The sequence below is a fragment of the Vigna angularis genome, chromosome 7 (assembly GCF_016808095.1).
Source record: "Vigna angularis cultivar LongXiaoDou No.4 chromosome 7, ASM1680809v1, whole genome shotgun sequence".
In the NCBI taxonomy this organism is placed as follows: Eukaryota; Viridiplantae; Streptophyta; class Magnoliopsida; order Fabales; family Fabaceae; genus Vigna; species Vigna angularis.
Window position 1 is genome coordinate 6826666 of NC_068976.1, and position 12364 is coordinate 6839029.

Consider the following 12364-nt stretch of genomic DNA (forward strand, 5'->3'; position numbering starts at 1 on the left):
AGTACATAAGTTTGAGAAGTTGATCACCACAAAATACATTAGGTAAAAACCAGAAGAATCTAACTATAATCAACAGGATTATGTTGTCTCATATCCTCTGTCCCATTTTAAAGCAGGAGTTGGTGTAGTCTTTTTGTCACTTGTTTGCTGTAACATCAATCTGTTCAAAGATCGCATATCAAACTGATGGTAAGACTGACCAGAAAATAATTATCAGAGAAGAAGAAATAAAATAGAGAGGCATAGAGACAAAGAGAGAGAAGCATGTGTAGTTATGGGGAGGTACAACTGCATTTATTATTTTAAAGTGATAAGTTTGTGTTTCTCTACCTTTTTTATCTTCAACCAATGTCAAATTCCGACTCCACACTTAAATTTCTCACCAACAATTTGTATGGTCATGAAAGAGGGAGACGAGTGGAATTACATTGACATTGTTTAACTTCATGATTAATGTGTATTTATTGTCTATCAGGGTGATTAAAGGCTTACAGGGAGATTGAATGCTACTGATTTGTTATTGGTATAGCTTGTACCATGTTAATATAATATTTAATGATTTGAAAAGGAGGGTTACATGTCTTCTTTGACTTCATATGTAAGATTAGGCAGAGAGAAAATTAGGTAAAAAACGAGCTTTGTAACGCGTTATATACGCTCTGGTTTCGCAGAAATCAAAACGTATAATAACACGGTGACATTTTTGTAGTTATGATGATATTATATGCCTCGGTTCATTGAGAATCGATGTCGAACGGGTATACTGCCTCGGTTGCTGCTCACAACCGAGGCAGTATCTCTTGTCAAAACTAGACATCCTCTAAACCGAACGGTCAAATTCATTTTGTCCTACCACAAGCACACGTCCTCTGAAACCGAACGTTTCAAAATCCATTTTGGTAACCTCTATTGCCTCGGTTCCTTCTTAGTCGATGTTGTACGCGTTTTATGCTTCAGTTTGTCCACGGGTCGAGGTAGTAACATGCGTTTAGGTTTAAATTTTGCGAAGAGAGACACTTTTAGACAGAATGCCTTCATTTAGGTTTTGCGCCGCTGCTCTCTCTCGCCCTTGGGGTTCTCTTCACGCAATGTTTTGTTCTCTTCTTCATCCTCTGTCGCGGCTTCACAAGAAGGGGGAAGCACCCATTTTCATCTTTTTCTTTTCTTCTCGTTTCGTTTCGCCTCGCAGTGAGGGAGGCGCGAACCTCCTTTCCCTCTTCTCCAACTATGGTTCGTGTTTCGCATGGAGGGAAAAGTCTATTTCGCTTCTCGGTGTTGGTTCGTTTATGCAGGAGGCGACTTCGACAACTTAGGCGCATCTTGAGATTTGAAATTAGGGTTTTAATTGTTCTCTGGTTTTGGGAATTTATGTTCTTATTATCTGATTTTTTGATTTAAGGATTTAGGGTTTTCGTTTCGAGTTGGGTTTTTGATCTCATGGTCTTGCTCATGTATTTTCTTTTGCGGTTCGATCTGGCTATGGTGGTTTCCACATTCGAAGCAACCTAGACAGTGGACGCAAGTCACAACCGATCGGTCTCGCGAAAGGCAGAAAAGTTGGTGAAACCGAACGTAAAAAAAAAAAAAAAAAAAAAAACACTCTACTGCTTTGGTTCAGGTCCCAACCGAGACTGTAGAGTCCGACATACTGCCTCAGTTCAGTACGAACCAAGGCAAAAGCCTACACCTTTTTGCCTTGGTTCACAACCGAGGCAAAAAGCCTACCCCTTTTTGCCTCGCCTATCACAAACTCTCTTTCTTTTTCCTAGCTTTCCCTTGCATTGAGCTTTTCTTTTCTTTTCTTTTCATCTTTTTCTTTCTTTTGCTTTTGCTTTTCATGTATTCACTGCTTAGCTCAATGCTTCTTCTTTTCCTTTTTCGATCTTTTCAGCAACCCCAAACTTGAACATTTATCAATACTTCATAAATGTTCTCAAATTAACTCAAGGTAAAGATTTTCACAAAGGGTTTTCAAACATGCATAGGGCTCAAGGTTCAAAGGTTAAAGCAAATTGTTTTCTTTTCAATGGACAAAAATGATTTGAAGGCTAAAAGAATGAGGGATAACAAAAGATGGCCTTGATCAAATGGAACCTGCAAGCAAGTAGTTCAATCATAGAAAATTCAGGAAAATCATTCATGTTTCCAAAGCAATAACAATTATTCACAAAAACTCTAGAGCCCAAAAACTCACACAAGTAAACTCTCAAGTCCCAAAATTCAGAAAAACACCCTGCTTAGTATCTTAGTCAAGTTTTACCTCAAGCACCTGTTTCATACACTATGAGCCATCACCTGTATATCAGCACATCATACATCATTTCAACATCAATCAGCACACTAAAGCATCACAAAGCAGTACTTATCACAAAACACAACATAGTTGAACCAAAGCAATGTAGTTCATTCAAGCAAAGTACAATCAACAAAACAAATAATTAAAAAGAGAACAACAGAAACAAAATAAAGTTTAACAATTAAAGCAATAAAAACATAAAAATAACAAGACTCTTGTAAGACCCGTATAAATAAAATGATTTCTTACCTTCAGTATTTTATTTTGTGGTATTATATAATAAATTGTGATGAAAAACAATGTTGAGGAATATTTAAGGAAGGGAAGAAAATTAAATTAATATTGGTTCCATAGTAAATTTCGAAAAAAGTTTAAAGAGTATTTAAGTATAATTGTTTGCGTTATTATATCAATGGATGGAGCCTAGTCTAGTGGTTGTTGTGAATGTGCATGGGAGGGTGTGTGCGCTTGGTCTCAAGTTCAAACCCTCTTAAGAAAAAAAAAGGGTCCTAGCTCTTTTTAATTTCCACCTTGACATGTGGGTCCCACTATGAGTTAAATTTCTTTTTTTTCTTCCACTTTGCTTGGGTGGGTACATGTTTTCTAGACTTATAGGCTTGTAAGTGACCTTGGGGGAGGTTAAAGCTTGGAGAGTGGAAAAGAGATTTTGGAGAGCAACCAAGTTAGGAGAGAAAGGAAGAGCCACCCTAGCCTTGGAGTTTTTGGACATCACTTGTAGGAGACCAAGAGGAGTGGAAGTTTGTTGTCTAGTGAGGAAAGGAAAATTAAGAGCCTTTGGAAGCTATCTTGGAATTGAGGTAAGGGGTTTAACTTGGGCTATAACATAGTGTATGATGGATAGAAGGTAACAATATAATGTTGTTGCATGCTTTCTTCCTTGTGTGTTGGGATTCAAGTTAACATGTTGAGGCATGTACTTTTCTTTTTGGTTGTAAGTTTTATGAGTTTGAGTATAACACGCAGAAGCTAAAGATGAACTTTTGTGATTTTTCCCAGATTTATTTGAGACCCTTCCCGAAGTCCAAAATAGTCGTATGAGTAGTCAAATTAAAGATATTGGAGTCTAGTTTCCAAAAAATCAAGAATCAACTCAATTGGAGTTCGGTAGAGAGAGTAATGAGCAAAATAGTTATCAAAGGTCAAAGTATAACACACCAGAGCGTGATTAAACTTCCAATTTTAATAATTTTACTACAGCTAGCCCTGTAGTCCAAAAATTTCGAGTTTTGTGTCCAAAGAAAGATATTTGAGTCTAGTTTCCAGCAAAGCAATAATCAACTCAATTGGAGTTTGGTAGAGAGAGTAATGAGTAAAATGGTCATCAAAGGTCAAAGCTGAGCATACCAGAGCATGATTAAATTTTCAATTTTATTAATTTTACTGCAGCTAGCCCTGCTATCCAAAAATTACGAGTTTGGTGTCCAAAGAAAGATGTGTGAGTCTAGTTTCAAGCAAAGCAATAATAAACTCAATTGGAGTTTGGTAGAGAGAGTAATGAACAAAACAATCAACAAAGGTCAAAGCTGAGAATACCAGAGCAAGATTAAATTTCCGATTTTAATAATTTTACTACAGCTAGCCGTGTTGTCCAAAAATTTTGAGTTTGATGTCCAAAGAAATATTTTTGAGTCTAGTTTCCAATAAAAAAAAGAAATCAACTCATTTGGAGTTATGTACAAAGATTTATGACTAAAATAACAAGCAAAAGTCAGTGTGGACAGCATTCAATTTTACTCGTTGGGAACACTTATCTAGACTCTTTAACCAAGAGTGTGGGTAAGAGGGTATTGAGAATTCCTTTCCATTGTTGGAAGAGGAAAGAATGAGTTATGAGGATGAAAAGAGTGAAAGTGATATTTTGGTGAAGTTGGGTACATGGGATTGATGAAAACAGTGAAGATGAATGAAGTTGGTGTCATGGGTGGAAGAAGATCATGAAGGAAGAAGGAAGAAGTGAAGAGTGTATTGTGTGCATGTGTTACGTGAAAGAGAGAAATGGTACATATGGGAGATTGGGTTCTTTAACTAAAAAAAAGAAAAAAAAAGAAAGAGAAAATGATGAGTAAGTGTGTGACGTGAAATGGGTGAGAGAAGTAGAATTATATGTAGTTTTGGATATAATGAAAAAGTGGATGAGGAAGAGAATGGTAAGGAGGTGCGCACGTAAAAGAAAAAAAAAGGGAGAGAGAGAAAATGAGAGTTAAGTGGAAATGGTGGGGTCTACTTGGAAGTGAGAGGAAAAGTTAATTTAATAGTCTTGGGACCCACTTAAAAGTGTAGATATAGAAGGGAGTGTATTTAGAGTAAAAAGGGGTGTATTAGAATTAGGTATTTTATTTGATGTTGGATATTAATTAAAAAGTGGGGGTGTACTAGAAATGTTGTTTTAGTTGATGGAAGTGTGAAATTAGTAATTTCACGGGAGTGCATCAGTAGGAAAAATAATTAAATTTATTTATTTAATTATTTGTGATTTAATTAATTGTTGGTGAATGAATTTGGTTGACTTTGTGCATAATGGTGATATGCGCATGGTTGTGATGGTAAAATTGTGAGAGTAAGCGTTCTGTCATTTCCTTAGAATTTTTGTCAAATCGATGGTATTCGTATTGCGATACGATAGTGTGTTGAGTCTCTACGGAGACTGAGATTCGAGTGTCACTCTTTCCTCGTGCGCGGGGACTAGAGAGGGTTGGATGTCTCGCCCAATGACTTTGGCTCGTGTGAGTATAGTGCTCGGTGGGTGCGCCTAACCGAAGTTTTTAGTCGTAATTCCTTGAGGAGTCGGGGAGATAGGTCTGAAGTTGCGATGGAAGACGACTCGAATTTCCCTGTTTTGCGAAACAGGTTTGGTAAGACAAAAAATTCAAGGAAACAACAAAAGCTTGAGTTAATGATTGAGTCGTGAGTTTAATACTGTGATGTATTGTAATATTGTGACTTTGATAGTCTGAGTGGTGATGATCTGAGGTATTAATATTGTGACTTTGATAGTCTGAGTGGTGATGATCTGAGTTATTAATATTGTGACTTTGATAGTCTGAGTGGTGATGATCTAAGTTATGAGTTGAATATTGTGTTGTAATGTAAGGTTGTGACTAGGATAATCTAAGTTGTGATATTTTGATATTCAAATTATATGCTATGTTAGGTTCTTAGTTACTCACCCTTTCCTTTTGTGGTTGTGGTTCCACCTATGATGATCGTACTTGTACGGGAGTAGATGATGTTGTAGATGAGACAGAGATGAAGTAGCACGACGAGAGTTATGAGAATAACCATGGGGGACTTATCAAGTTTTAAAGTAATTTTATGTCTTCGAATAATGAATTTGATATTTGTAAGGTTTTAAATTTATGTTGTAAGACGCTTAGACTTTTGATGGTTTAGTTTCGCGATGTTAATTTTTTAAAAAAAAAAGTGGCGTAAAATTTTGGATTTTGTTATTTTCTAGTGGCACTCCGTAAGGGGTGTTACAACTCCTGTCTAGAACAAAATTGGCATCCATTAGTAGATGCCCTAGTACACTCATCACTCATTATCAAAGTCCTCCTCAGCCTCAGCATCATCATCCTCATCCTCAGCATCCTCATCCATTGTTGAAGCTTCAGTTGCTTCAGCTCTACCACCCTCCTATGTTGGGTCAGCAGGTCATGCCACTTGGGCTGCAAAGTCATCCTGAGATATGAACTCTCTCTCATGGAAGGCGGACGTTAGTGTCCTAAGCAGCTCCTGCTCGCCCCTGTATAAGGCAGCCAGTCTGGATTCAAGCAAAGAATAGTACATGTCCCGCATCTAAAGAGGAGTGGCATCATGAACTGGCTCCTAGGCTGGTGGTGGTGCTCTCCTGTGTACCCTGGGCTGTTGTGGTGGTGGTGCTGGATGGTCTGGCTTATTCATTGCATGTAAGTTGCGTCCAACTCCTTTCTTGGACGCTCTAGTGGTGGCCTAAACACATCAATACCTGCAGCCTCACAAGATGGGTGATCAAGGATGGGTGTCCCAAGGGTGCCTTGCTGGTTGCACCACGGGCACAACTCTAGATCTCATCAGCTATAACCTGCCCAATATTAATGTTTAGGCCCTTGAGAACACAGTAGAGGAAGATGGACCTCTAGACAGTAATGTCCGAAACATGGGAGCATGACTGAATGTTGGCATGAGAAAATGCCATCCAATATTTTGCCAAAGGCGTCAGATGGGGTCTAGTGATGTGAATGGGTGCCCCAGATCTGTGCCTCTGAAAGTGCCCTCCAGGCACACATAAAGTCCACTCCACGTCCTTATAGTCAACTCCTTCCAGCATGGACGTGGCAAACTGGCACTGCACTTCCTCCCAGTCTAGACCAAGAAAAGTGTCAATGGTGTAAGCATCAAAGGCAACCCTCTTACCCCTTACGTAGCTAAAGTACGTCTCATCCTCTCCCCTCAATGCTTTTGCGTTTGTGTATAATACTTTGATGATGTCTACATTGGTGGGAGAGGGGTAGGTTGCCAAGTGGCCCCAGTCTTTGTTGTTCAGCTCCTTTTCAAATTGAGGAGCCAAAGAAGGTATGTTGGCCACCTCCTTTCCATCAGCAATCTCCTTCCTTCCACAGCTGACAAGTATCTCACATGAGCAGGAGTTCTAAACTTGTTTGAGTAGAATTGCTCCTTCTCTTTTCTCTTAGTTCCTTTGTCTTTGGTACCAAGGGTTTTAATCCTTTTTCCTGAAGAGGAGGTCATTCCTGCACATACAGATTCACAAAACAAACACAGAAATCATCAAGCATTAGTCAGAAAAAATCAATAACTCTTCTTATTCAAGCTGAGGGCCAAACAGAGATCCCTCAACACTACCTGCACAGAACCAAACAGCCAGAACAAAATAGACCAGGAAAAACAGCCACTGCCGCTCACCGCTCATGCACCCGTCAAGGGGCGCTTGAGCGGCGCGCAGTGCAGCCAAGCGTGTTCTTGCTGTATTTTTCACTTCCCAAATCAGTTTCAACTCAGTCCAAACTACAAATAGCACAATTTAATCTGTCCAAACAGAGGTAAATCATGCATAGACAGTATCAATCATCAAAAATCAAACTTTTCCATTAACCTTCTTCAAAAATCAAACTTTTAAAAGCTTAGAATAATAGAAAGCATGACTTACTTGGTTGGAGACAGAAAAATTGGTGGACAAAGCTCAAACAAATGGTAGAAATCTGCACTTCAAACAACCACACACACCAAAACCCCAAACTTGAATGATTGAATTGTGCAAAAATGGTGAGAAAGAGGGTTTTTGGTGAAGGTATGACGGGGAAAGTGATTAGAGCACTTAGGTGAAGTGTTAAGGGAGGCTAGAGTGGAGGAAATCTGAGAGAGAAGGCTTAAGCGAAACCCTAGGGTATGAAAAAAAGAAGTGGGCTGAAATCTCGCTCGAGCCCCAAACTTAAAACCCATTCTGCAGTCGTGCTGCCCGGGCGGCCCTCAGGGGGCGCTCAAGCGTCGAGCGACACTTTCCACCTTAGGTTTTTTTTTGCTTGTTTTGGGTATCCCTGGTCTTGGGTCTCAGATTCAACTTAGAATTTTTCAGTTTCTTTTCCGTAGCCCTCACAACAACACTCAAATCAAACAATTAATCTCTCTTCACCCCTCAAACATTCAGTTATTACAGACTAAGCACACTGGAATAAAAAGAACATAAAACAAACAAAAAAAAATTCAAAATCCAAACTAAAGAACAGTAAACAAAATAAAAGTTTGTAAAACACTGGTTGCCTCCCAGTAAGCGCTTCTTTAACGTCACTAGCTTGACCCAATAGGCTCATGTCACATCTTTGATCTTGGTGTTATTTTTTCTATCTCTACACCAACAGTTCTTCAGTAACTTCATGTGCACCTTTTTGATTCTCCTAGAAATTGGAGATTCAATCTCTATCAGTCCATCAGTTCTGAGTTCTTTCACAATCCACAACTTTTTGTTGAAACTCACTGGAATGCTGGGTCTAAGTTCTTCATAATTTTCCAGTTAGTCTTGATGAACATTTTCTCATTTGCTGTCTTTTTCTTCTTCTTTTACCTTTCTTGCCTGGCTTTGCAGCTTTAGTCCTAATCTCTGGTGCATCTTCACATGCAACTTTGAGACTAGTCTTTTAAACTTGGATTTGCTGCTCAGTATTGAAGACATTGAAAATCACCTCTTCTTCTTGGTTTTTGAATGCTATAGTTCCATCATCAACATTGATGATCACCTTGGCCGTTTTCATGAAAGGCCTACCAAAAATAATAGGGATTTCCAAATCTTCCTCCATCTCCATTACCACAAAGTCTACCAGGAATATGAGATTGTCATTTTGTACCATCACATCTTCCACCACATCATAGGGCTTTTTGGTGGATCCATCTGCCATAAACAGAGTCATCTTTGCAGGTTGGACTTCAAGACCACCAATCTTTTCAAGAACAGATAAGGGCATCAAATTGATACTGGACCCTAAATCAATTAGGGCTTTCCCTATTTTATGGCTCCTGATAGTGCAAGGAATGGTGAAACTTCCTGGGTCTTTAACCTTAGGAGGAGGTTCCTTCTGCAAGATTACACTGCACTCTCCCTGTACCTCAATTGTTTCCTCCTCTAGATATTTCTTTCTTTTAAGGAGTTTCTTTAAAAACTTAGCATATTCAGGAATCTGTTGCAATGCCTCAGTCACAGGAATTTTAATTTCCAATTTTCTGAAAATTTCTTCAAAACAACCTAATTGTATCTCTTTTTCTTTTCTTGAACACTCTTTAGGGTGATGAAGATTTTTCTCAATTTTTTTCTTTTTTCTCTCACTCTCTTCTTTTTCTTTTCTCTCTTCTTTTTCAACTTTTTTTCTCTCTCTTCTTTTTCTTCTCTCTCTTTCTCTTTCTTTTTCTCCCTCTCATTTTCTATGCTCACAATAACCTTACATTCTTTCTTGGGGTTAACTTCAGTATTAGCCCCAAAACTGTTGATAGGTATCTCTTCCAACTTCTTGGCTATTTGACCAACCTGCATCTCTAGATTCCTTATAGCAGCTTCAGTGATTTTCTAGGTGGAAAGAGTTGCCTGCATGAACTGTTGGAGAGTCTCCTCAAGCTTTATAGTTTTGTCAGCTAGAGAGGTTTGTTGTTGCCACTGTTGTTGTTGCTGTTGTGGTGGTCTATTGAATTATCCACCAGTTTGCCTAAACTGACTTTATCCATTGCTAGGATGAGATTTGCAACCTTGATTGTAATTGTTGGGACGAAACTGGTTGCCCATGTAATTAACTTCTTCATTGAGATTCTCAGACACAGCACATTGACCATTAATATGATCACCACCACATAGTTCACAAAGGTATTGTTGAACCTGTAAGACATTCTGGCACTCCCACTACAAAAAATAAAACATTATAGTAGAGGTTTGTTTACAAGGGCTCTAAAAACCTCTCCTAACTATCTGCGATTTAATACAAAACCGCAGTCAAGTTTTTCTTAATTTTTTTATCATAATTTTTCGAGGGTTTCAGGAGTTTCTTTATTAAACCATCATAATTGTACAAAATATACTTTTCAAAATACTTAGCACCCAAAGCCGCGCTTCCAGAGCTTTGTTTTCCACTTCCTCATTTCCATCTTCACCTTCGCGTCTCCACTTCTTCATCTTCATCTTTCGCGTTTCGACTACTTCATCTCCACAATCCTTCGTAACTTCGCAATCTCTAGCATTCTCCTCCTCCAAATCCCTAATTTTGAAAACGCAAGCATTAGGAGCTCATCGACCCTTCGATTGACATTTTTTAGGAGCTCTCCGATGACGGTTTTGAGGAGCTAATGATTCGCACATGTTGCCATTTCCATATTCCCAACCTTCGTGTCTTACCGTTTTCATCTTCGCAGCCTTCTCGTCTCGGCTTCTCCATCCTCACAGTCATTCGTCACTTTGCAATCCCTAATTCCCTTGTCTTTCCCTATTTCAAGTCCCTAATTCCAAAAACCTAAAGCTCGGAGATCTTGCGATTGGCATTTTTGAGGAGTTTGGGAGTGAGTCGCACAAGGTGCAATCAGTTGTTGACCGGAGCCACCTCCTTCTTCACGGCTTACTCGACTTAATTAACACTTGATTTACCTCTTCGACGGTGTTTTAAGATGTAAGCTTGTTAAGTTTTGTTAGATATTACTGACTTCAAAGACGCATATGGTGGTTTGGTGGTGTTTGCTTGGCTCATTACTTTGAATCAAAGTTGTTGTTGTTAGATATTAACGACTTCTGTGTGAAGGTAATTTTTCATTGCTTCTCATTTTATTTGCTTTAGCTGGTCATTTACATATATTCTTACTTTATATGTTTTTCCCTTGAGCAGTTGCAGAATAAATTTGGATATTCTTACATATTTTCTTGACTTATTTGCTTCTGTTTCCATAGTCTTTGAAAAGTTAAACATTGAAGGCAACCTTGGAGCGAATGTCTGGTTTGTTTGGTTCCTTTTCAATGCTTTCTTCACAAGGAGAAACAAGAGGTATTAAGGAAATAAAATTCAATGATTAAAGTATGAATTATTTTATTCTATAATTACCTTTTGTAGAGTTTTTTTCTCCAAGTTACTAAGTTTACATCCAAGAACATGCACAAGTGAATCTCCAATCAGTAATAAATGGTCTGCAACAATGCGTATCTCCTTTTTTAATTTTCGTCCTTCTTAAACAACAATCCCTTCGTGCACTTGCCTACAAATATTGAGGGATTTTGTTCAAAGCTTTTAAGTGTTGCTTTCATGTTTCTTTTGTATCTCCTCTTCCCAGTTTTAGAGGTTGTCTTATTGTTTTCCTTTTCGCTTTTCCATTGTTTCTCTATTTTCTTTCTTTCTTTCTTGATAAAGATTAATAGGTATGGAGGAACTATTCCAACCTGGTTTTCCTGGGTTCAATTAGGAATAAATTTTGCCACATCAAAACCTCTTAATTTTAAAAAAAATTCTATATAATAAAATATTTTTACATCAGCGTTCACCACGTCAACAATTGTAAACGGCGTTAGTGAAAACTTAACGGATAGGGCTTAATTGGCTCAATTTTACAAGTTTATGGACCTAATTGAAACCGAACAAAAATGAGGACCAAATGAGGGTTTACAGTGATGATGGTGAAGCAGTTTTTAAAAGATTTTATGTTTTCTTGAAAGGTTGTAAGGACAACTTTGTCAGTTGTAGGCCAATTATCTGTTTAGATGGATGTTTTTTGAAAGGGCAGTATAAGGGAGAGCTGCTCATTGCAATTGGAAGGGACCCAAATGACCAAATGTTGCCCCTTGCATATGCGGTAATTGAAGTAGAGAACAAAGAGACATGTGGTTGATTTTTGCAATTATTGATAGAAGACCTTGGAGGAAATGAAGTGTGTGCTAGGTGCACGTGGATGTTTGACCAAAAGAAGGTACATCTATTCCTTACATTATTATATACATTTAACTCACTGTAAATGATGTATTAAACCTTCATGTATTTATTCATGTGGACAGGGGTTGATGCCAATTGTCTAGGAACTTTTGCCTAAGGCAGACCAAAGATTCTGCATGAGGCACCTCTACGCAAATTTTAGAAAGAGGTTTCTTGATCAGATTTTGAGGAGTTTGATGTGGAGGGCTGCCACTAGCACGTACCCCTAGGCACGTGAGAGAGAAATGCTACATATAAAAGAGGTTAACGTAAAAGCATATAAATACTTAATAGTCATCCCCCCTAGGTACAATTTGTCAATAACATGCACATTTGAAACAATTTTGTATGGTTGCTCATTTTCCACATTTATGTTCATAACAGGTATTGGTCAAGGTCTCGATTCATAACACCGCTGTATGTGATTCCCTTGACAACAATATTTGTGAAGCTTTCAACAGTGTTATTGTGCTTGCCAGAGGAAAACCAATTATCACAATGCTGGAGGAGATAAGACTTTATCTAATGAAACGTTAGGCCACCAACAGAAGCAAGGACGTATATATGGATTTCGATATCTGCCTAAAGATAAAGAACATGCTTATGAAGGAATCAAATTTGTCTAGATATT